The sequence below is a fragment of the Pelecanus crispus genome, chromosome 3 (assembly GCF_030463565.1).
Source record: "Pelecanus crispus isolate bPelCri1 chromosome 3, bPelCri1.pri, whole genome shotgun sequence".
Lineage (NCBI taxonomy): Eukaryota > Metazoa > Chordata > Aves > Pelecaniformes > Pelecanidae > Pelecanus > Pelecanus crispus.
Window position 1 is genome coordinate 84,964,002 of NC_134645.1, and position 23,810 is coordinate 84,987,811.

The following is a 23,810-nucleotide window of genomic DNA, read 5'->3' on the forward strand; positions in this document are numbered from 1 at the left end:
TAAAAAGACCCCTAAACAAACTGATCAGATAAAAATCCTGATTCTAAGTCTGAAAACCACTCCTGGAATCCCATGAAACAGGCAACTTGAGAACATGATGACATTTTTTGATCATTTTGATCATTTTGATCTGGGGCAGATGCCCCAGAAAGGACGTTTAGGCATTGGGAAGAGGACCCAGTAACTACAGATGGCCTTTTCAGCTGTTGTTGGCTTTTTTTTTTTTTTTTCCACCAGCACCCTACCTGTGAAAACTAGAGCTGTCCAACTTCTTTTATATAAATTCAAGTGGTCTCCTGTTGGAAAGGATGCCCAGCAGTAACCAGGAGACAAGAAACTGTCACATTACTCTGCATAGGAGTGAGCAAAGAGTTATTCCCACATTTTTTTCTGAAGTTATTGGTTGGAAGCCTGTTCACTTTCCCCATTCTGTGCTGGACTTAATGTTCTCTGTATTTTGCACTTCAAAGCTGTGGTAATTCCACTGAAAGATGCCCTCGGAAGATCACCTTTAAGGTGAAATGGAGGGGAGCATGCCCTGGATGGGATGCATTACCACAAATTAATGATGTGTTCTCCTGGTCCCTCAGAAACACAGATCTAGGCAGGAAAGGGGAGATGAAATCAGGGAACATTAGAGGTTCCCTGTTCTAAGATTATGGAGGAGCTCTTGGTAAGGAATGTAGACAGGATCAAGACAAAAATTTCTGCTGTATTTATTTTTGTAAGCTGAGCTTTTGTTGTTCATGATGATAATTTTGTACTGCAGAAATTTATATTTTCAGGAAAAAAAAGTAAACCATTTTTTACAGGTAGAAAAACTGATTAAAAATTATGATTTATTTTTGTTATTGCAGTAGTACAATATATTCTAGTCAATGATTTCTTAAGGCTAGACCTCTATATGACATAATACAATCACAATTAGTAGTTCCTAAAGGTACTGAATTACAATTAGGATTTCTAATTTCAAAACTTTTTAGGATGTCAGAATTTTTCAAATTACTAAACCAATATTTATTTTAAACAGTTAAATGAGGGGATCATTACTGTAATTATTCAAGTTCTGTTCAGCTACTTAGGACTGATAAAAATCAAAACTTTTCTTCCAAGGTGGTAACCATAACTTGATACACTTACAAATGGACAATACAAGAAAGAATCATTGTTCCATGGCAAACCTATATGAGCCTCACTATATAGTTTTTTTTCCCTGAAGAAAGCGATGGGTTTTTTTTTCCCGCTAGGTTATTGTTTTCACTTAGTAAGTGCATCATCCATAAATTTTTACACAGAAGAAAACTGACTTTTGAAAAAGAGTACTGAGTAAATGACAAAAAAAAAGTTTAAATCCCAAAGTTCATATGATACTAAAAAGCCTGGAAAATCCAGGGTCAAGCTACATGTAGGGCAAAAAGGAACAAAATTCCTTGCAATATAAAAAGTACACGGTTCAACTGAACTGTTTCCAAAGTCAGCTACTCAAAGCTACAAAATTATTACAAAATTACACACTTTCTATTACAAATATTATAATAGGATTGTTGCGGTAATATTCAGTTCCAGCTTCAGACATCTAACTTCCAGTGTTTCAGATGTAGGTGTTGACACATGAAATAAGTGCCTATGCCTCCATTATAGTGAATGTGGATCTAGTCTGTGTAGTCATTTGAGCCTCAGGAGGACCCAAGGGCAGAATCCAGTTTCCTAAACATGTGTGCCTATGGTCATCTGAAGTGTTCTAGCAGACCCAAAATACAATATTGGAAGATATTCATGGGACTTGGAGAAGACTTTCATCTTTTGGACTGGCAGCTGCATAATATCTGAAGGCATGCTGAATGATGCTAGAAGCCTAGGTTTACAGAAATGAATCCTGCCCAACCTGTCAACTGTGGGATATTCCTCCAGTTCTGTGTGGATCTGCAGGTGGTAGGCACATAAGGCACTGCTCAGTCCAAAGCTGTAGGGAACTTTTAGAAAAGGTTCTTCACCTGGCCATGCAAATTGTCCTGCTCCTTCCTGACCCAGGGCCTGGCACACAGAAAGAATCCAGTGTCCTGTTTTTTTCTGAAGGGTAGCCAGGTACACCAGCTGCACCTTAGTGTACTGCCAGCTCTTCTTCCTGCCTGAACCCATGCAGACTCTGCTTGGTGAGTGGACTGTCCATGGGTGGGAGAAGTCCAGAACCATGGTCAGAAATTTATTATTTTCCAGTGCAGGTGGGCCTTGGATGTATCCTACACCTTAAGCATAGTGCAAAGCCAAGGGAAAGCCACACAGAGGATGTGCTGTTGGGGTGGAGGGGAAAGAAAAGAAAGGGAGAGTCTGCAGCTGGTATTTTACCAGCTTCATGCCATGCAAGAATGATAAACTGCAGCCCTGACAGAGCTGTTTCAGATAATACCCAGGGTGTGGAGTGCATTCATTGTAAGCAGTGTATCATTTCCCTGTCAAAACTGTAGCTGGTTTCAACAGAGGGAAGGGAGGGAGAAGCCATGTGCATGCTCTGATAAAGATATCTAGGAAGGACAAACTTCTTCATGTGGCACATGTTCATTTCTTGCCCAAAATTATGATCATTTCTGTAGTGAATGGACAGCAGTCTCATAATTCTTTTGCTAGCAGCAAAAACTTTTGGAAATTATAGCAGCAGCAAAGAAGAGTCTGCTAACCAAAACCATAAGCATATTTGCTTGCCAGATCCTATAAAAATCTCTACTTTTATACTTCATTTTAGAAAAATATTTACTGATGCTGCCATGTTCCCTTAAAAATAACTTACCTTCCTGTAAGATTCTCCTTAGTCATTCATTCCCGGAAATCTCTGTACTTATAGGGCTATTTATTAGAATTTTTAGAGCAAATTAATGAAATAGGCTAGTAGAGTGATTTTGATTGGTCAAATCACTTGTAAAAATATCTCTCTATATGAATATTATATATCTTTAAACATTATGTGCATTTTTTTAATAAGGGCGATTACAGTTAAAACATTATGGAGTCCTGTATAAGGTAAATATACAGCCAATGCAAATTTATACCAATTGCTATATAAAGTACAAACAGTAGGGGACTGCTGGAGTCCCACAGAGCCTGTATTAGTCCAGGATTCACACTGGTATATTTGAGAGAAGAGTGCAAGGATAGTTTCACCTTCCCATTTGCTGGCAAACCCTGTACTCACGCATAACAGTACACAGACCAAACTGGTATGTAAGGTGACAGAGAAGCAGAAAAAACATGGCGGAACTATCAAGACAGGAGCGCCAGAAAAATATTTGCTAGTTACAGTTTGCTTCTTTCTGTATGTAAACGGAAAAAAAAAATACATACAAGAGCTCATTGCAACCCTCTGCAACATGGAAGAAACATGCCCTGAATAAAATGACAAAATTGATACAGAGCTAGATAGAAATGGATAGATATTTGAGAGCTATGGGGCTACTGGAGAGGGTCTAGCAAAGGGACAAGAAGATGATGAAGGGACTGGAGCATCTCTCGTATGAGGAAAGGCTGAGAGCTGGGACTGTTCAGCCTGAGAAGGCTCAGGGGGGGATCTTATAAATACCTAAATGGAAGGTGCAAAGAAGACAGAGCCAGGCTATTTTCAGTGGTGCCCAGTGACAAGACCAGAGGCAATGGGCACAAACTGAAACACAGGAGGCTCCCTCTGAACATCAGGAAACACTTTTTTACCGTGATGGTGACTGAGCACTGGCACAGGTTGTCCAGAGAGGTTGTGGAGTCTCCCACCTTGGAGATATTCAAAAGTCATCTGGGTAAGGTCCTGGGCAACCAGCTCTAGGTGACCCTGCTTGAGGAGGGGTGTTGGACCAGATGACTTCTAGAGGTTCCTTCCAGTCTCAAATATTCTGTAATTTTGTGAAAAATTTCTTGCAAGAATATTTTTTCATCTTATTCCATCTATATTTTAGAGTAAATTATAGAGAAACTAAACTAAATATAAACTACATTACACTTTCAAGTTACAAACTAAATTGCTTGAGTCAGAAATGCTAAAGTTAATCCAGACTTTTTCCTGTGGGACACTTGCATTCAGATGTAACCTTTCAGGTGTGAAAACATGTTTTCTTTCTACAGGTTTAATACCTCAATGATACATTGATCAGACAGTATGCAGGGAATGAAGCAGTGTTAAAGCCAGTAAATATGCATTTCACTCAGTACACATCATGTGTCTTGGCTACTAAGGATCTACCCATGTAATCCACTTTCCTATAGAATTTTCTCTAAACATACACTGTGTTCCTAAAGAAATTATATGTTTTTACCCTCTGTTTTATTCACTACTTTTCCACAAAAAGTTAATTATGTAGACCAGGCCAACAAAATTTCTTCCCAGGAGATAAAACTTTGTAGACAATGAGCAAATGACAAAGCCCTTTAACTGGGATACAACTAAATTGACTAGAAGATCATATCTGCAAATCTACAACTACATTTGTTTCTATCCTAGTGCTTTAGAGGTCTGAAATGTGGGGATATATTTCACATGAAATTGCTACTCTACCCTTAATTGGTTTAGTGGTGGACTTGGTAACGTTAGGTTAATGGTTGGACTGGATGATCTTAAAGGTCTTTTTCCAACCTAAACAATTCTATGATTCTATGCTTCTATGTAAGTACAAAATAGGTAATACAAAATTAGCTTATTTTTACCTGTAATGGGAATTTCCCATAATCTTACATCGTATTTCCGATATAAAAATTCCACTCAGTGCAAGAAAGAAAAAAAAAAAACAACCCTCTTTACTGAAACAGTTCTAATTTAAAGCATAAAACAACCGTTATACACATGAAAAACTTGTTATTGAACTCCTGAAGTACAGTTTTTTAGTGTACAGCATACACAGAATTCATCAGTCACAGCAAAACTAGAGGGCATTTTTATTTTAGCTGCTCAGCATATGAACAGATCTATTTCCCTGTTACATACAGACAAAAGTAAATTGATTACCAACATTTAAAAAGAAAGGGATAAACTTGGAACCTTCTTCTGGAAATCCTCAACATGCAGAGCTTCCACTGAGCCAAAAGAATATTCTGTACGGAACAGATTTACAGGGCTTGGTTCTTTCAGGAACCTGAGTTTGAGAAGTAAGTTTTGAAAGTGGCACTCCTAATCAGTATCCTGATAAAAAATGTTAGCCTACTGTGAAAACATGTCATGGTTATAATAATTGCAGTAGCAGCCTCAGTTTGTAGTAAATATTGGGAAATATATAGCTAAGAAGGAACATCTACAAAATATTTTTGAACTAGGAACAATGGAATGAAAGTGTCTGTATGTCACTGAGCTCTAGTGGCATGAAAATTAGGCCCACACTACTAAGAGCTTACAGAAATGTAAGATCACCTCTTCCCAATAATTTACACACCAAATATGAAACTGTTCAGACTCCATATTATTTTTTTTCTGATCCAAGCAATGGAATTTCTCTCATGTGCCTTGAAAGTTAAGGGTGCCATCAGAAAGTACCTTGTTTTATTCGAACAGAATTTTCCTTTTCTGTATTGTACTTGCTGTCATTTCTAATGAGTCCCATGTGTCACATCTAAGAAAAGAAAGAGATGTCCTGTAAAATTCAACCTGTGTTTGCAAGGTGTTGGGCCATTACAGCTAATAATACTCAATATTTGTTTGCAGCAGCACCTACAAACCAACAAGCCAGATGCCCCTGCTGAGAATATCTCAGATATCTTTCAATCTATACCTGATTCTCAGACAAATTATACATATGCAACTTGTTAGTCATTACTTGTGTCAGTTGCCCTTGCCTTCTCAGTTTTACTGCTCTTTGCTTGAACATCTTTCCTCTGTTAGCCAGCAGCTTTCCAGAACCACAGTGTCCAGAAAACTGACCATAATGTTCTAGGGTTTCATGTAAACCCCTCTTTATTTAGCCAAATAATGTGATTATTTAAATTTGACAGATTCCCACTCTAGTTTATGCTTTAAAAAGTGGTTTTTGGAAGGGGGGCTCAGCTATAGAACAAAGAACATCCATTATTTACATGACTATCCAATTAGTCAGTGACTCAAATCCAATGTCTTGGCACTGCAGGGGCACTGACTCATCGGGGATAGCAACCACATTATTTCACCTGCAAGAAGGAAATATTGACAGAAGCCAGCTGTGACATCTACTCCCTGAATAGACAGATATACTGAAGTGAATTAGAATTATATATTACCTGGATGAAGGAAGTGGGAAAAAACCACAGTGAGTTTCTACAGTAGAGTCATAAACTAAATGGGAATAGACGTCTACAGAGAGAAGAAGTAAAGAAGTTCCATTGAAAGGCCTGATGGAGAACATCTTTATAGTGAAATAGTGCTAACACTTTTTTATAGATATCACATCACATGATTGAAATGAGCAAGATTTAAATAGCATATAAATAAATAAAAAAGTTGGGCAGAGCATTTGTCTCATGCTGAATAAATAATTTTATCATTTTCAGAAGAATAATGTCAGTTTCTCTACATTCATAAGTTTTGTTGAAACAGGTTCTTAGGAAAAATTAAAGCAGTCATAAATCATGCAAACATAAGACCCTCTGATCTAAAATAAAATTCATGATAAAAATGATAGGTGCAATATAAATTTTGGTTAAGTAAATTTTATCTGAACTGAAACAGCACTGATTAATTCCAAAATGGATTTGGGGAGTGGCTTTTATACTTGTGACACCAACTACTTGCTCTTGAGCATTAGCAGTACAAACTCAGAGAAATCTCCAGTGATCATCTGTTCAGAGACTTAATTTTGCATTTTCAGTGTTTCTGTGGACTGAAATACAGAGTTATAAGCATCTCTGGCCTGCACATTTAGCTTGCGTTTGAATTGCCTCTGGGCTGTATGGTTGCTGCAGGCGTGTGCCACACAGTTAGTGGAGCACAAGTCCACAGTAAAATCAGAGCTTCCCGTTAAGTCAGCTCTGCAAATCTTAACACTGTACTTTGTGTCAGCTCACTGCAGCACTGCAGTGCAGAGAGACAAGGAGGACAAAGCAATGCAGTTGTTTCCATCACTGAGCAAAATAAATAGAGATACCTGTAGGTATTAGAGATTCAGCTGTAGGGTATCAGCAAAAGTGGCTCAACCACTTGGAAAATTAGAAGACATTTTCAAATGCCCCCAAACCGATCCTGGAACACTTCCCAGTTATTATTCCGGCAAAGCTGTAAATGAAAAGTAGGTAGAGGTAGTTGATTTTGGTCAAGGTGGAAGGGGGAAAAATAAAATTTGCAACCCATAGCTGATAACCTACATACTAACAGAATGTTTTCCAGTAACATGGAAGAAAGTAGCACTGCCTTAAAACATATGGGATGAAGCTGTTCGCTGCGTATTGTCCCCAGCATGCAACCACCTGTCCTGCTGTAAGTTATCAATATGAAACAATCTATGTATGAACGTTCAGTTTCCCAAGGCTGGAAAGTGGAAGTTGAGGCTCTGATACTCCCTAGATGAGGAATGCAATAAGCCAGTACTACATCTAACTTCTGAAAACAGGAGCTGAGGTAATCTGGGGTCCCTGTCCAGGAAGAGAAATATGCTTAGAAGGAAATGTAAATTGAAGAGGATTACCTTTCAAGAAATGTATGAGAGCTGACCACAGCATCTATATGGGACTAACTGTATGAGTTAAGTATGCTTTTCTGTTTTGATGACAACTAGTGAAACTAGTTCCTCAACATACAGGATAAGATTCAGCTCATAATTAAAACAACTCCATTGGATCTTCTGAAGGTATTGAGCCATCTAAGCCCCTGTTACAATTAACAGACATTGAGAAAATGGAATGGAATGTAGGGTGTGATTCAGGTGAAGAGCCACTAGGAGACTGCACTGTACAGGGCCAAATTGCTCTCTGGGTTTCATTAACGATAGTGAATATCTCTTCATTGACTCGCTGGAATCTGGCCACTGGTAGACGTCTACCTTTTAAACACAAACTGAATACCACTCCAGTGATAGCCTTTTTGCCATACATTTATGCCATGTAGTATAGGTACAATTTGCCTACACAGCTACAGCTCTTTTTTTGAGGTGAAAAGGGAAAACAGGAACGGCTTGCTTAATTTACATCTTTATACATAAGAACAACACCAACAGAAATCAGGGCATTTAGGAATTTGCCAATTCTACAATTTTAGATAATAATTCTTTGGGTCTCTGTGACCCCAAGTTTCTTGATCCCACCACACATCCTCCATGGTCTCAATGACAGACAAAAAATATCCAGAAATGGTTCTCCCCTATCTAGACAGAAAAGCTCTGCTGACCTTGAACCAGTGAGACAACCTAATGTGTCGGCGTTTTGTCAGATCTGCAGCTGTCATCACCCATTAGATCTAAACCAGCAGCTCAAAAGTTCTGTAATTATAGTGACATATACAGTCCCTGAAAGTTATATACTGAGAAAAAGAGAGGTTTTCGCTTCCATTATCATGAAGATAAGAGAGTACAAAAATTGTGTGGAATTCATCAGCATTGAAAGCAAAATTCAGTGAGTTCCAGCTAAGTCACAGAGCTAGTGCTCTGACTGTTCTTTCTAATAAGGAAAACATGATAATCCATATGATGAAATGATAAAATGATGAAAAGTCTCATTACCACTGATTTGGCTAGCTCTCCAGTCAAGAACACATCTAACCCATTTCTTAACTCCAGGCTGATTGCTTGTAATGTCAAATGCATTATGTGGACACATTGTCCCATGTAGTTGAGTACCAGTCACATGATGGTCCTCAGCTACTGCTTCTAACAAAACTTACAATCATATTTAGAACAGACTGCAATGCACGAATCATCAGTACCCTAGGTAACTTCTGAAAACAGAGAGCAGGTACTGTGCCCTGAACACATGTATATCCTGCTTTAGACCTGATCAGTCTCATACTGAGCAAACGTGTTTTTCTGTATGCTCGTCATGTGTAGAGCCAACTCGGTATCTTTAAACCTGAGGTTTACACAAGCCCGCTCCATGCACAAAATACTAGGTATGTTACCAGCAATATGTATAATTTCAAGTTAATACTAAATCACCTTTCAAGCAATATATTGTCACACAGCACTGCTCAAGAGGCTGATAACAATTAAATGGTCGAGAGTTTATACTAGTAGAAAATAGTCTGTATCTTCAGTATGCACATTCTCATTAAACTATTATTCCTATTAACATTGATATACTCAGAATACATTACCGTCTGGTAATAATGATCAATTCTGCATCAAAATGAGATAGGAAGACTGAAATGGTGAACATTTCAGTGAAATACTATCAGTGTTCTTTAATTATATTCGTACCATTGTTAGATCTCATCCCAAGATTAACAAATTGAAATTAATAGTACAGCTTTATGAGTGTCCAATAAAAACAATCTGAATGTGGGATGAGAAACTGTACCTTCTTTCCAAATATTCAGCTCATTCAAACTGACAATTACAGAAATTGCCAACAGTAGCCCTTAGGACCCTAGTCATCTAGGGCAATAAGAGAATAAAGAGCTGAGCCTCCCACTAGGCAGATGACCAACACCTTCTTTGACAGAAAATTGATCACTCATCCTAAAACATGCAGGAGTCTGTCTAAGACTAAATAAATCTTTAGCAGACACTAGCAACTTCATCAACTACTGCCAGCACCTAATCTTCTGTAAGCAAGCTAATCAAGAAATAAGCAATCAGAGTCTCATGTCACCTGTCAGTATTCTGGACAGACATCAAGAATGCTGCAGGCCAGAGACAGCACAGGAGCAGCACTCTTCGCTTTGATAGCTCATCTCCCCCAAGTCAGAAACAGAGGCAATCATTCATAGTTATTCTGCACCGTTCAATATCACTGATTTTTGAGCAAGTTCATTGCTACTCCAGGGAGATGCAGGAATACATAGATATTCCTCAAAATAACTAGATGAATCCTTCATTTCATACTCAGTTTTATTGTTCACTCTTCACCAAAAAAAAGTAAATACGGAAAGTATTTTCAGCACCTGTTACCTGTTGTGTGTGTGTGTGTTGATGATGTCCACAAAAAAGGTGTGGATAAAACTGTATCACTTTTTCATTTACACTCACACATTAATTCATCCATGACCAAACTACTTTTCCCAAGTGTAAAAATTCTGCTTCCTTAGTAAATAGTCCCATGACCCAGTTAATTTTACATTTGCAAGAAGCTTTAATCTTTAAATACCTTCTTTTTAATATCTTGCATATTACATCATCAATTTTATTCCATTGGAAAAGCAGAATCTTCACATTCCAGAGACATACAAAGCCATGTGCCTCCAGTCTTGCCTCCAGTCTCCACTATTGTGCTTGAAATTGAGATATTACTAGGGAGAGAAAAATAGTTGAAACTATTTCTAAAAGTAATTTTTTGTTATTTAATTGTATTGACTATAACTCTTCAGTCCCATAAGACCTGGGAGAGCTGGGATCATGAGAGCAAAGGCAAAATGATATGAAGATAATAAAATACTCCGACCAGAAGAATCGAAGTTTAAAATCAGATTGTTATGTTTGCCTTGTAAGTGAAAATAGTAATCAATCTGGAAAAAAAAGGATAAAAACGGTTATTTTTCTCTGCTCTTTTCCCTTCTTTCTCCAAAAGAGGCTTCTGCTCCCTCAGTTGGAATGAAGGTACTCAGACATCTGATTTTTCCTTCCATACATTTGAAGAAAAGGAAACTTCTTGCGGGAGATGTGGGGGGAGGCAAAAAACAACAGACAGTAAAGGAGGAATGGGAACCACTATATGCTGCTATTATTATTATTATTAAAAGGTAAACAAAATCTTGGTTTTACCCTTCAGTCCTAAATTAAATCTGCAAGGCTGTGATCACATTGCCCCAAAGCCTCTTACAGAGAGGCTGGAAATTATTTTTAACATTTTCCTTACAAAAGAACTTTCTAAAATTAAAAGAACATGTACACAAATGTCGTAATAATAAAAACAAAGAATTTGAAAACTACATGTTCAACAGAGACTGAAAAGCATGCAAAGTAAATTTATTAGTAAGTTGCATAAGTCAGCATAAGCTATTATTCACATATTAGCTAAATGAATATGTAAATTTTAATTTATTGTCTTGAAGTTACTTCAGAATCAGCAGAATGCTGTCTAGAGAGCCAAAGAACACCTGACTTTTGCTGCAGTTTGTCTAGCTTGCTATGGTTCCTAGGGATTTTGTCTATGTCCATATCTACAATGGCTTTTTGTATATAAAAGATACACAAGACATTTGTATTTGTGGTTTGAAAAAGGATAGGACAATGATAATTGTCACCTTTAGGCAATTTGAAAGAGTTGTTGTAGTTCCTCTGGCAACATCAGAGACTTGCACTGCTGTTGGTCTTCAGGCTCAGACGTGAGTAACACAAGATAGTGGCAGAAATGCCATATTGCCCCCAAGTTTTGTCAACTGCTGCATTTTAAGTTCTCTAAAAGCGAAGACATCATAGGGAAAAAAAAAAAATTGTGTGAGGAATGTACAGAAAAATCCATTGGGAATTTATTTGTAACAGCGGTGATCCATAAAGCCTGACACAAGTGATCTAAGAGAGAAACATAAAATGCCATATTGCAGTTTGCTTTTAAGGCTATGATATGCTCAGATGATCTGTAAAACCCTAACCCATTTAGGCTGCAGTACTAACCTGTGGGAGGTGTTATGTCCCTGTATCCAAACAAAGAAGACATCCCAATGCAGGAAGAAAAAAATGTGTAGTCTTATAAAATCTATGTAAGGGCTTTCCACTCTGAACAATCTGATCACCTGTGTTCTTGGTGAGTCCAGTTAAATAGCAGGAAAGCATTGCTGTGGTTTAACCCCAGCTGGCAACTAAGCCCCACACAGCCACTCGCTCACTCCCCCCTGGTGGGATGGGGGAGAGAAACAGAAGGGTAAAAGTGAGAAAACTCATGGGTTGAGATAAAGACAGGTTAATAAGTAAAGCAAAAGCTGCACACACAAGCAAAGCAAAATGAGGAATTCATTCACTACTTCCCATCAGCAGGCAGGTGTTCAGCCATCTCCAGGAAAGCAGGGCTCCATCACGCGTAATGGTTACTTGGGAAGACAAAATGCTGTAACTCTGAATGTCCCTCCCCTTCCTTCTTCTTCCCCCAGCTTTACATGCTGAGCATGACATCATATGGTATGGCATATCCCTTTGGTCAGTTGGGGTCAGCTGTCCCAGCTGTGTCCCCTCCCAGCTTCTTGTGCACCCCCAGCCTACTCGCTGGTGGGGTGGGATGAGAAGCAGAAAAGGCCTTGACTCTGGGTAAGCACTGCTCAGCAGTAATGAAAACATCCCTGTGTTATCAACACTGTTTCTAGCACAAATGCAAAACATAGCCCCATACTAGCTACTGTGAAGAAAATTAACTCTACCCCAGCCAAAACCAGCACAAGCATATAAGCGCCCCTGCAAACTCTGGGCCACAAAAGCATCCAGAGCTACACCAGGTACTGAGAGTGTTTGTCGCTATCTGTAAGAGCATGCTCTGAAGTACAAGCCTGCGGGGGTACAACCCAAAAGCCACAATATGAGGCCACCTCTTAAGGTGGTGCCCAGGATGGAAGAGTAGATGCTGAGAGGTCAAAGCAGGCAGGAGTGGTGGAGGCAAAGCAGGCTTGCCAGAAGAGATTATTTCAATGGAGCAAAAAACAGTGGGATACCTGGTGAGGCTAATAAAGATAGTACAGGTATGGCCAATGTTAATTGCACAGCAGTTACACCTTTGCACACAATTCATAGGCTGACTCTTATTTCTGTGAAAACAACAACAACAAAAAATATTATACTCTGTAAGCAAGAAACATACTGGAGCATTGGTAACTGAATCCATTTTTTTCCTTGGTTTGTTCAGACATTCAGAAAGTAATTGAAACCACTGCCTTTCTAAAAAGAAAAGTGCCTCCATTGTTCCAAGAAACTTGTGCTAAACCAGAAAGGAAAACTGACTTTCCTATATGCACATGGTACTATTCAATTGCTTAGAATATCCAGCCTGGGCAGGTTTGAAAATTTGGAAGCGTACTTATCTGATGCCTTGTGCTTTTAATTTTCCTACCACAAAGACTGAGTTCAGTGCCCTCACTTTTTTCAAGCGGTAGTAAAGGTCCATTCACACTAGAACACAATGACTTTACATAAGTAGAAATTTGAAATGGGATGATTGCAAATGGGCTGCTTGGGCTCCCGAGGGAAGAGTGGGAGGGGGAGAATTCTGCCCTTTGTCAGAAGGTGCCTGGTATAGTCAACTCAGGGTATTGCTGCCTTAAACTGCAAACAAAGTCTTACTCATTTTGCCAGTCTTTCCAGTAATACTGCCAGGTCTTCACGGGTTCCTCAGACTGAGAAACAGCAAATGAATAGGTGCTTCAGCAAATGAGTGTCAGAAGGACAAACCACAGTGCAGTGAACAATAACTCCATCTTATACTAGAAAATGTACAAAAACCATGACAGTATGACCCCTTTATTTTCCGGAAGTAAAAAGAAAAGGCTATTTAAAATAATGAAAACACATTTTTTTTTACTACAGAAGTTGGAATTTATTTTACAGAACTTAAGAGTAAATTAACTATCTGGAGCCCTATTCTTAAACATGAAGCAACATATTTATTTTAATTCCTATATCTGATCTGCAGAAATTTCTGTCTTTTCAGTGTTTGGCTAAATGAGGCACCAAAAAGACATAGTCAGTGCTGTCAACAGCGGTAGGAAAGTAAAAGTATCCATTAATTAGTTTTGTGACCTGATGAGCATAGATACCAGCACTGATTGGCTGATCACCTCAGGAGTGCTTGTTACATTTATAATGAAGCAAATCAAATAACGCAGTTTGTATTTGGAAAGCTGGAAAAGCTGAGCCAAATAGTCACTGATACGACCCTACAAAAATCGATAGTGCTAAATTTGCACCTCTACTCCTAAGTATCAGTAGGGGGTCATTTGGTTAAAGCCAATTATGTTAGTTAAACTGATCTACCGCACCAGTGACAGCAAAACTCAGAACTTGTTGATTTCTGAAGTTATGTTGGATTTCACAAATCACTGTGTGGAGTCAGCAGCAAGAATACGTGAAATGAAGATGATGATAATACTTCCAGTGCTTCTGACTGACAAGCACCAGTCTACAATAAGGAGTTTTGTTAGATGTCAACAACCATTTTAAAGGATATTGCTACACTGAGTTCTGTCATGTTTAAAAGTTTATGCTGACAGCTTGGTTGTCGTGCAGGAAAATGAGGTGGCATGCTATGGCAGAAACAAGCAAGAATAATGAACAACTGTATCAGTTAAACCAAAAGAGGAAGATCTGGGATTCTAATGACGATGCTGCTATTGAACTTGAAAATGTATACAGCCATTTAATCCCCATGACTACTGCAACAGGGAGAGAGAACTATGTCCCTGAGTATCTCTGATGAATATTAGCAATGAAAGAGAATGTGAGCTGTAGAAAAAAAGAGATTCACTGACAGAAAAAAAGAATGAAAAGTAATGACTGATGAGCATTTTATACATACACCAAAGAAAAGATTTCTGAATGACAAGACAAAATGACATGGTCTGATTTATCATGTGACAGGGGGTTAGGTTAAATAAAACAGTTAAAACCTCCTAACAGAATATTCAGAGACATTTAAAGAATGATAGGGTCCTCAGCTTAAGGACCTTATTCTTCAGTAAAAACTGCATGAAAATTGAATTTTTTTCCCTGTACTGACCCTGTATGCAGTGAATAAAGCAAGCTGTAAATTTAGGTGCATAGAATCTGAATGCATAATAAAACCAAAAGGGTTCTTCTTCTTTCAAGGCAGATGGATGAACAGAAAAAGAATGCTAATTCTATGTTGATTTTTTTTGTTTTATTTTATCTCAACACATACATTAATAAAATCTTGTTTCTCTTTTTTCTTTTTTTTTTAATTTCACCAGTTTTATCACTTGTTTTACATTGTTCAGTAATGTCTAAGTACGGTCCTTAATGGTAATTTCATTCCTAGAATTGCTGCTGAAAGCCTGGTTTGTTACTACTCAGAGATAAGCATCTGTCCCTGATCCTCCAAAAGATGCTGGTACTAAATCAGCTTTTAGAAGTGGAACGTATCAGGTATACAGTTTAAAAGCAGTAACTGACATACTGCCTCTTCACACAGCAATGCTTGAGACAAGTCAAGTTCAGGCAACTGACACTGAAAGGGAGAATGACATCCAGAATTAAGGAACATTTTCAGACACTGTTCTTCCACCACTCAAACCTGGGAGTATTTAACTATTGTTCATCTACCAAGATATTGCAGAATAAAAGCTGTGACAGCTGAGGCTATCACACCCCAAAGAACTACAGAAGTAGTGGTCAAATGCAACACCTTGACTGCACACAGACACAAACCAGAGAGCATGCCGTTATGATATGTTGCCTCTGTCAAAAAGAGTTGATGTTGGATCTTCTGTTTCAGTAAAACCCATGTAATCGCAGACAACTGACTTTAGGATGTTTCACCGTAATTTTCTCTTTAGATTATTTAAAAACATGATATACTCACTTGAGCCAAGTCATTAGCTAACAATATTGCTTTTTTCTGTTTTCACAGAACTAAACTTTAGTTTAAAAACCAGAGAGTTTTTAATGTTGCCATGGCAATATTAGACAATGCATTCAAAAAATCTTATAGCATTTTTGTTTGTTTGCTTGCTTGCTTTTTGCAGAAGAAAGCATTCCAGTACAAAAAGCATTCCAATACAAAAGGCAACAATATCTCAATCTATCGAGAAGCAAAACCTCTCCATTAAATTTGCTCTTCCTATTGAAGAAACAAACTACATAATTTACATTAAAAATAAACATTATTAGACTCAGTCAAACAGAACCTAATGTGCAATAAGGAAATCGTACTGAATATAAACCCTAATATTGAATTGTAAGCAATTTTCCCTTGTAATGCCTTGTAGCCCAGCAAATACAGAGTTGCCGTTGTTTGTAAGACCACAGGCTTAGCGTTAAGTTAGTAACACAGGCATCAGGATGGGTCAAGCTTTGTCTGGACTAGTCTTGGCCTGCCTGGAGATATGTTTTAGCATGTAACAGAAATCACCCAATGACCAGGTAACTATTACCTACTGTGTTTTTGCTTTTGCTGAGCTTCATACAGTCATACAAATATCCCCTATTGTTATATATATTTTGTAACTAATAAACAGTCAGAACATGTAGTTATGCTATGTGCAACAACTTACCTATGACCCTAGTGTAAAATGCTGTGTAGAGGAGCACAGACATGATGATAGTGGAAGCCTTGAAAGCACAGGCACAGAGGACACCAGAGGCCACATGACAATAAGTAGCAATGGTCATCAGTTACTGGTCATCAAAGTAACCTAGCCTTCAGAGCTGGGCAAAACCAGTTTTAAGGGTGACAGAGCAAAGAACAAGTATCTAAGACATGCAAATTACATCAAATACTGTAAATGTGGATGTAACAGTGACTCGCAGACCAATGAAGAAAGACCCAGATGCGGACTATTTTAGCAAACACGTAAAAGTGACACCAAGTGGATCCTACGGTGAGGCAGAAGACTTCACCGTCATCACACTCCCCCAAGTGAGGGACTTGTGAAGCTGACAACTTGCTGTACACCCTTGGCCTGGATTGTAAGACCCAGAGGGACAGTAGAAGGTTGAGCATAACATCACAGAAAGGGGTAGATACTAGAAAGTTTGTGTATGTATTGTTTGGGTGTAATTTGAACTATAAGTGTCTTACACATCTATAACTTTCATGCTTGGTTGCATTTAAGTATATTTTGTTTGATGGAATGTATCTTACCAAGAAATTTATGTCATACAGTATAATTCTTAGCTGTCATTATTTAACACTCTGACAAATTTTCAGTTTCAAAGGAGTGATTAAAATGTCCCATAGTGCTGGAACCACTCACAACCCTTGCACAACCCCTCAACGGTGGGGTGATTTTCTATTGATAACTACTTATTCATAGGTTATTCATTAGCCAGTTCATTAGTCCACTAAATGCATACTTTGAAAAAATTGTGTAGTGCCGATTTTCTAATCAAGATGTGATACGAGACACAGTCAAAAGCCTTATAAAAATGAAAATATGTTACATCCAAGAAGTTACTTTTACCAATCAAATCTATAGTCTTGAGGAATGAAATCAAGTTTGTTTGACCTGACTTACTTTCTATTAATTCATAGTGACATACGTTACTTAATTTTTAAATAATTCACTATTAAAGCAGCTCTTCATTAATTTTTCTTTCAAGGATAAAGTCTCTTATTCAGTCATGTCACAAGGTACCCATTTTATCCACTATTCCAAGATTTCCTAAGAATGCACATCAGCTGGTCAGACATTCCTTCAGTCATGTCAATTCTATCCAGACCTGGTGAATTCAGAATCGTCTGTCACAGTAACATTACATTAGTAACCTTTGGTTACTAATGGAAAATACTTTATCACCCTCCTGTGAAATAAGCCCTTTATTGCACTTCTTTCAAAATGTAGGAGAGAAATATTCAGTGACGATCACCAATTAGTAATGTGGTGTATTCATACTGCTTGAATATTTGTTCATATCCTTAAAAAATTACTCTATTATCGTTAGCACAGCCATCACAGATCTTTTCCCAAAGTTGTTAGTTTCCTTCAGCTTCTTTTTTCCAAAAATTCTAACAGGCAGGTTTTGGTATCTATTTATTATTTCATGTGTTGTATATTGTATTCTATTTCTAACTTTCACTTTACCAGTGAGGGGGGGCTTGCCTTGACAGTGGGATCAAATAATTTTGGTCCTCTAGTAAATTTTCATCAGTTATTTCAGATTAATGGAAAACATTCACTTGTTTGCCAGACTGTATATAATCATAATGACTAGTCTTGATTCAGCCCAGGTGATTAATTCATCTTTATCTGCTATAATGATGACCAAAATGGAGAAACAGAATATTAGTGTCACAATCTTTCATGTTAGAAAACACTCATCTATAGTTTTTAAAAGAACTAAAGGGTGCTTTTGTAAAAGGGTTCTATGAGACCTTTAATATGTCTCTAATGATTACTGTATTACTGACAATAACCTATTTTTCTTTTCATTTATGCTGTTTTTCAGTCTTCTAGACCATGCTAGTTAGCACAGTGATGTTTCTTCAACATACCCTATTACCTCTTTTGCCTATTTTATTCTCCTAAAGTGGGTAATAACCACTGATTTTAGTGTTCTAATCATGCAAATCAACTCATCAGCTTTTAGAAATACCAGTCACAAATTTCTTCTAATCAATGAGAATTTCCAATTCCTCTTGCTTATTGCCTTCAAGCAGTAGCATATAGCAATTGAAAAATATATTCTTTCCACATCTGTTGACCTTGATAACAACATCCTGAGTTTGTGTTTATACCATATTTGCATTCTTATTAAGTTTCCTTTTTTATTTTTGTGTTAATAGCCTCATAGTTGCTCCAGCTAATCTCCAGTTGAGAAGATTATCACCTTTTTTTCTGTGAGAAGTAAGCTGCAGTATTTATAAATCCAACTATCTCTTAGGATAAATGTTCTACAAGCTGAAATCTTCCCTTTCATACCAGCCACGCAAACAGTGGTCCCCTCTGGTACCTTCTGCCTTTTCAGTGCTATTAGAATGACTCTAAGAAGATTATGTGGGCTTTTGTCTTCTGCCTCCCTTCAAGATAACTGAAGCTTCCTAAAGTGCATAGTTCCATGTGCATGTCATGTAACTAGTTTCAATGTGCATCATCGCTTACTAGTATCTTCTAAGTATCTGGTGGATTCTCTGTCCTCTCTTTTCAACACAGGGTCATCAGTGATGACTGCTTGCCCTCCTGGGTTATTTGAACTCTTCTGTAGCTGCTTGCTTCATGCAAAAAGAATATGAGTCAAGATATTCAATAGGCTTTTGTTCTATTCTTCCAGAAACACGGGACAAGTTGCTGATCATAGAATCATAGAATCATTAAGGTTGCAAAAGACCTTTAAGATCGTCAAGTCCAACCATTAACCTAACACTACCAACTATCATCTGATGATCTGACACTTGTAGAGGAAAGTGAATGTCCTTCTAGGTAAGGAAGCACACTATGTACAACATTAACATCTCTTATGTTATAACGCAAACCATAATCATGACTTCGGAAGCATTATTCACCACTGATACATACATTCTTATAAAAATGTGAGGTATTTTATTTGTGGAGAAATATAAGATTATAGGTAAGAAATTGCATTGTAGTGTTAGGGAGATTAAGGCATCAAATATTTATCTGCCGGAGGAATAAGAAAGTGTTCCTCTTCTAGTATCTTAACTACCACCTGGCTGATCTTTGGCTGATAAACATTTATGGCATGGTACCAGCTAGAACCTAACAGGGTCAGACTATTATTGCAGATTTCCAGCAGATAGGCCACACAGTTTCAAGGAAATGGTAGACAAATGTAACATATTAATGGGCAGCATTCTAGGTCTACCCTGCCTTACCCTCAGTTAGTTTGTAAAGCTTGATGTGATAACAGCAGAAGGTGATAAGACTGAAAGTATAGCTCGTTAGGCATAGAAAGTAGTAAACAGAGTTCTTAGTAATTTATAGGGCATGCTTCAACTCTTTTTACCCATGTAATTTTCATGTAAGTAATGTAAGTGCCCCTATGCCACAGTGCAAAACATAAATTTGGCAGCACAGTCCCTGAAGCAGCTTTGTCACCAGTGCAATCTGTGATCGCTCATTGTTCTGTGATTAAAATATAAAAACCATTTGATCAGATGACAGAATAAATGATGAATAAGAAATGGGGTGGGCACAGCAAATCCAGTAGCCTAACACAGGTGAGGCTGCTGCAGATCTACGCCCCCAGGTCCAACCAGCAGCAAGGCTGAGAATATATTCCTAGTACGGTGGCACACGCACACAGAGCACACATATACACCACAGACATACATATATACACAGCTGGCCACACAGATCAATACAGACAGACACACAGAGCACTCACACAAATGGCACCAACAGGCTCATCCCGTTCCCCTTTCTGGCTGAAGCAGGATGAAGGTCTCAGTGTGAAACATATATATATATATATACACACAGGTGTAAAATGTAGGTTCCTCCAGCAGCTGGGCTCAGACACTCAGTCTGCCCAGCAGCTGCCCCTAGATCCATTCTCCCCAGTGGCTGGCACCTGGATATCTGAGGTGCTGAGGCCACAGTCCCACTCCAGCTGCTGGTTCCTCACTCACAGATACACCGCTCCCACCCCCCCAATGGCTGGGACTCCCCTGGTCCCCAGTACCCAGCTCGTCCTTGGTGTCAGCCTTAGAGGCACACCCGGCTCCCCGGCCATTGCACATACTCACTGGTTAGTCCAGCTTGCTCTTCACTAGTGCACACACACACTCACTTGCACACCCACACACACTCCCGCTGCTGGCACCACAGACAACACAGGCCCTCGGACTCCAGTGGCTGGCACTTAGACCGTCACACGTGCACACAGAACAGAGAGCCCCTCACCCAGGAAAAGGGTTAGAAAATGGACTTTGATAAAAAGATGGGACAGACTGCACTGATCAAGTACACGGCATGACCAGACAAGTGTACAGACCTTGTTTACCTGCAACTGGCCCCTTCGATCTCCTTATCCTTCTATTTTGCCACAACAGATCCTCCCAAAATCACTTCGATTCATCACCTTCCCTATCGCCTTCCCTGCCTTCTTTCCTTATTTCCTAAATATCCCATTTTAAGTCTCGCACAATCCCAAAACGCTCTTTCTCCTGCACCCCATAACATGCCCCATACCCCTATGCAGTGACCTTTTCAAATATGCTCCAGAGACTCATCTTGATGGGTGTCACCCTGGCCCATGGCAGCGGCTCTCCTGAGATGCTCTGGCAGGGGCCCGATCAGGGTGTCCTCCAAGTCTGTAATTCAGGCACCCCTGCTGACCACTCTCTCTCCGCGCTCCCTTCTGCGTGCACAGACAAGATTTTTACCACATAACCTAACAGAAACATGTGAGCCATATGACTAAAAAGCATCATATCCCTCCAGTCAAACTAAGTATTAACATTTTAAATAAGACCACACTGTCAAAGGGTCTTTCTGTTCAGTTCACACAATTGCTTCCAATACAAGTAATTGGCTCCCTGAATAGTCTTCAAAAGGGAGAAGGGGCACGACGATCACATCAAAAGGATAATCACACTTATTATGTGTGTTAAAGGACACCTGGACAATCCTTATGAATCCTTCATGAGGCACAAAGAAATAGGCTCAGCAGGAACATCGCAACATCTTTTTCAATAGAAGTACTTAAAAAAGTCTTTTGGCTAATACAATTCCCCTGAATAAATAGGTGAAATACTGTGGTGTCCATAACAAAACACTTACTATTCAAAACTCTATTTATTGATTACTTTATGCCAACCGTCCTAAGTCAGAAGTGAGCACACCAGCCTCAGCAACTTACAAAGCATGAGATATTACTCATCTCATCCTGGGACAGCTCTGTCCTTGAGCATCCTCAGGCAGCACTCTTCTAAGTGTCTCCCAACTTCACGCTGTTTTTCCTTTTCACTGACAATTCCCTTTCCAAACAGGGCAAATGTTGACGTCTGTGTCTGATTAGATATGTTGGAATATTATCTTTTTTTTTTTTTTTTAATAGCTTTTGAAATGATTTGCCTGAAGTCATTCTCCAAGTTAGTGACTAAGCAGGACTTAAAAAGTCCTAGCTAGAAATTACTCTACCATGTGTCTGGTGCTTCTGCTTTGCTACTGGTAGGAACGGCCTCCTCCTCCCCTGCAGTGTGTGTGACATGAATCCCTAGAGTGCTATCCCATCTTGTGTCAGCAGAACTTTCAGCAACATTCTAGGTTTCTTTAGATGCTTCATAGGCCTCTGAGAAACCTCCTAATATAAAAAAATACACAACAATAATCTGGATAGAACCCAAAATTAGTTTTTAAATAAAAACTTGTATAAAATCCTGAGAGTTTCTTTTCCTCTCTTTGTCTAGATATACACATACATACACGTCGGCGGTTTGTGTAAGCAGTGAACCGTTAAGCTTCAGCACACCCTTGCCAGTTTCTCACAGCTACCAACCCCTTTCACATATTCATTTCTGAAACAAACCCTGTGACCAAAATCTAACCTCTTTTTTTTATGGCCTACGCTCAGTGGCATGAGCCAGAATGGCAAACATCTAGCAGCATAACTGACAACAACCTAGCACCTGGCATTGAAAAAGATGTTCCACTTTCAGCAGACCTCACAGGGATACCCAGCATCCTGCTGCAAGGCTGTGGGACTTGGAAAAAGCAAGCAGAAAATGGAGTTGAGGTGACATTTGCAACTGTAGCTGACTGAGCTAATTCTGACTGTGCCCCAGTTTCAGAATATGGCAAGAATACTGTTGTTCTTCTTGCCATTTGATCGCTCAAATCTTGCTTTAAAGGATCAATTATCAGTTAAACTAAGAAAAGGATTTTTCTGTCTGTGTCTGACCAGAAGAGCAACCTTTTCTTTCTTTTCTCTTTTCTTTTCTTCTCTTTTCTTTTCTTTTCTTTTCTTTTCTTTTCTTGTGAAAATTTTGCTGGTATTCTGAGGTAACTCTGGCTGAATATCTTCTGGTCTAAGTAAGTATCACCTTCAGACCACATAAACTACAATAAAACACCTTGTTTTTGAGGAATGCATTGTATTGGAAACATAGAGTGCTTATATTCTGAGATAAGTAATACTGAAGACTAGATCTAAGCATTCTTGGCTTGAAACTAAGAAGTTTCATTGATATAAGGGGAGGCTATAACGGCGTTGCTTTTTCCAGTAATTTTTTTCCAAAACCCATATGAATCAATCACTTACATTTCCCTTTCTTCAGCATTATCCGGCACTTAGATATAAGACATTGATACTTTCTTCAACAAACTACTTTCTTCAGCTGCTCTTCTTTGACAAACTTATTAAAGGAAATATAAATAGTATGAATCATTGCAGTAGTATACTTGAGATGGAGAACCAGTTCTACCATTTTTTGTATGTGCCACCAGGGCATATAGAAATATGAAGAAAGATCAAAGGAAACATAAGATGCCAGGTAAGGTCTGCCCACCAGGTTCCAAATCTGGCTTTACAGTATTAGCAATCAATATCAGCCTAAATGGGTGTGAAGTGCAGCCTGTTGACCATGATGATTCAATATTTCAGCTCAGTTCACTTCAACACCACACTGAAATTACGCATATAAAAGAATTATTTTAAGGTGCAGTCTTTCGAAATCACTAACAAAAGAATGAGAAAGAAACAAGAAATAGGACACTATATATATATCTTAGACCAACATAATATCTTTCTGGTTTGTATTTCTGAGCAGGTCCCATTCCTGACCACACACATAGTTCTTACATTACAAAGAATTTTTAGAAATAAATTAACAAATTAACACAGGATTCAGTTCTAGCCTTCTCCCTGGGCTTAACTGCTTTTAATAGTTCTACACTTCATGACTGTTTACCCAAAACATTATCCAACAGATCATCTCTCTCTGGCAAGATACTGCCATATCAACACTTAGGTAAGTTGAGAGTTCTCAAACCTGTGAATATCTCTCACCAAGACTAAAACCTGGCAACAACGTGACTGCTTCAATCATCAGTTGTCATTTTCTTGCAAAGTTTTACTCTCTCCATTAAAGTATAAATTGGGAGAGGAGTGGCT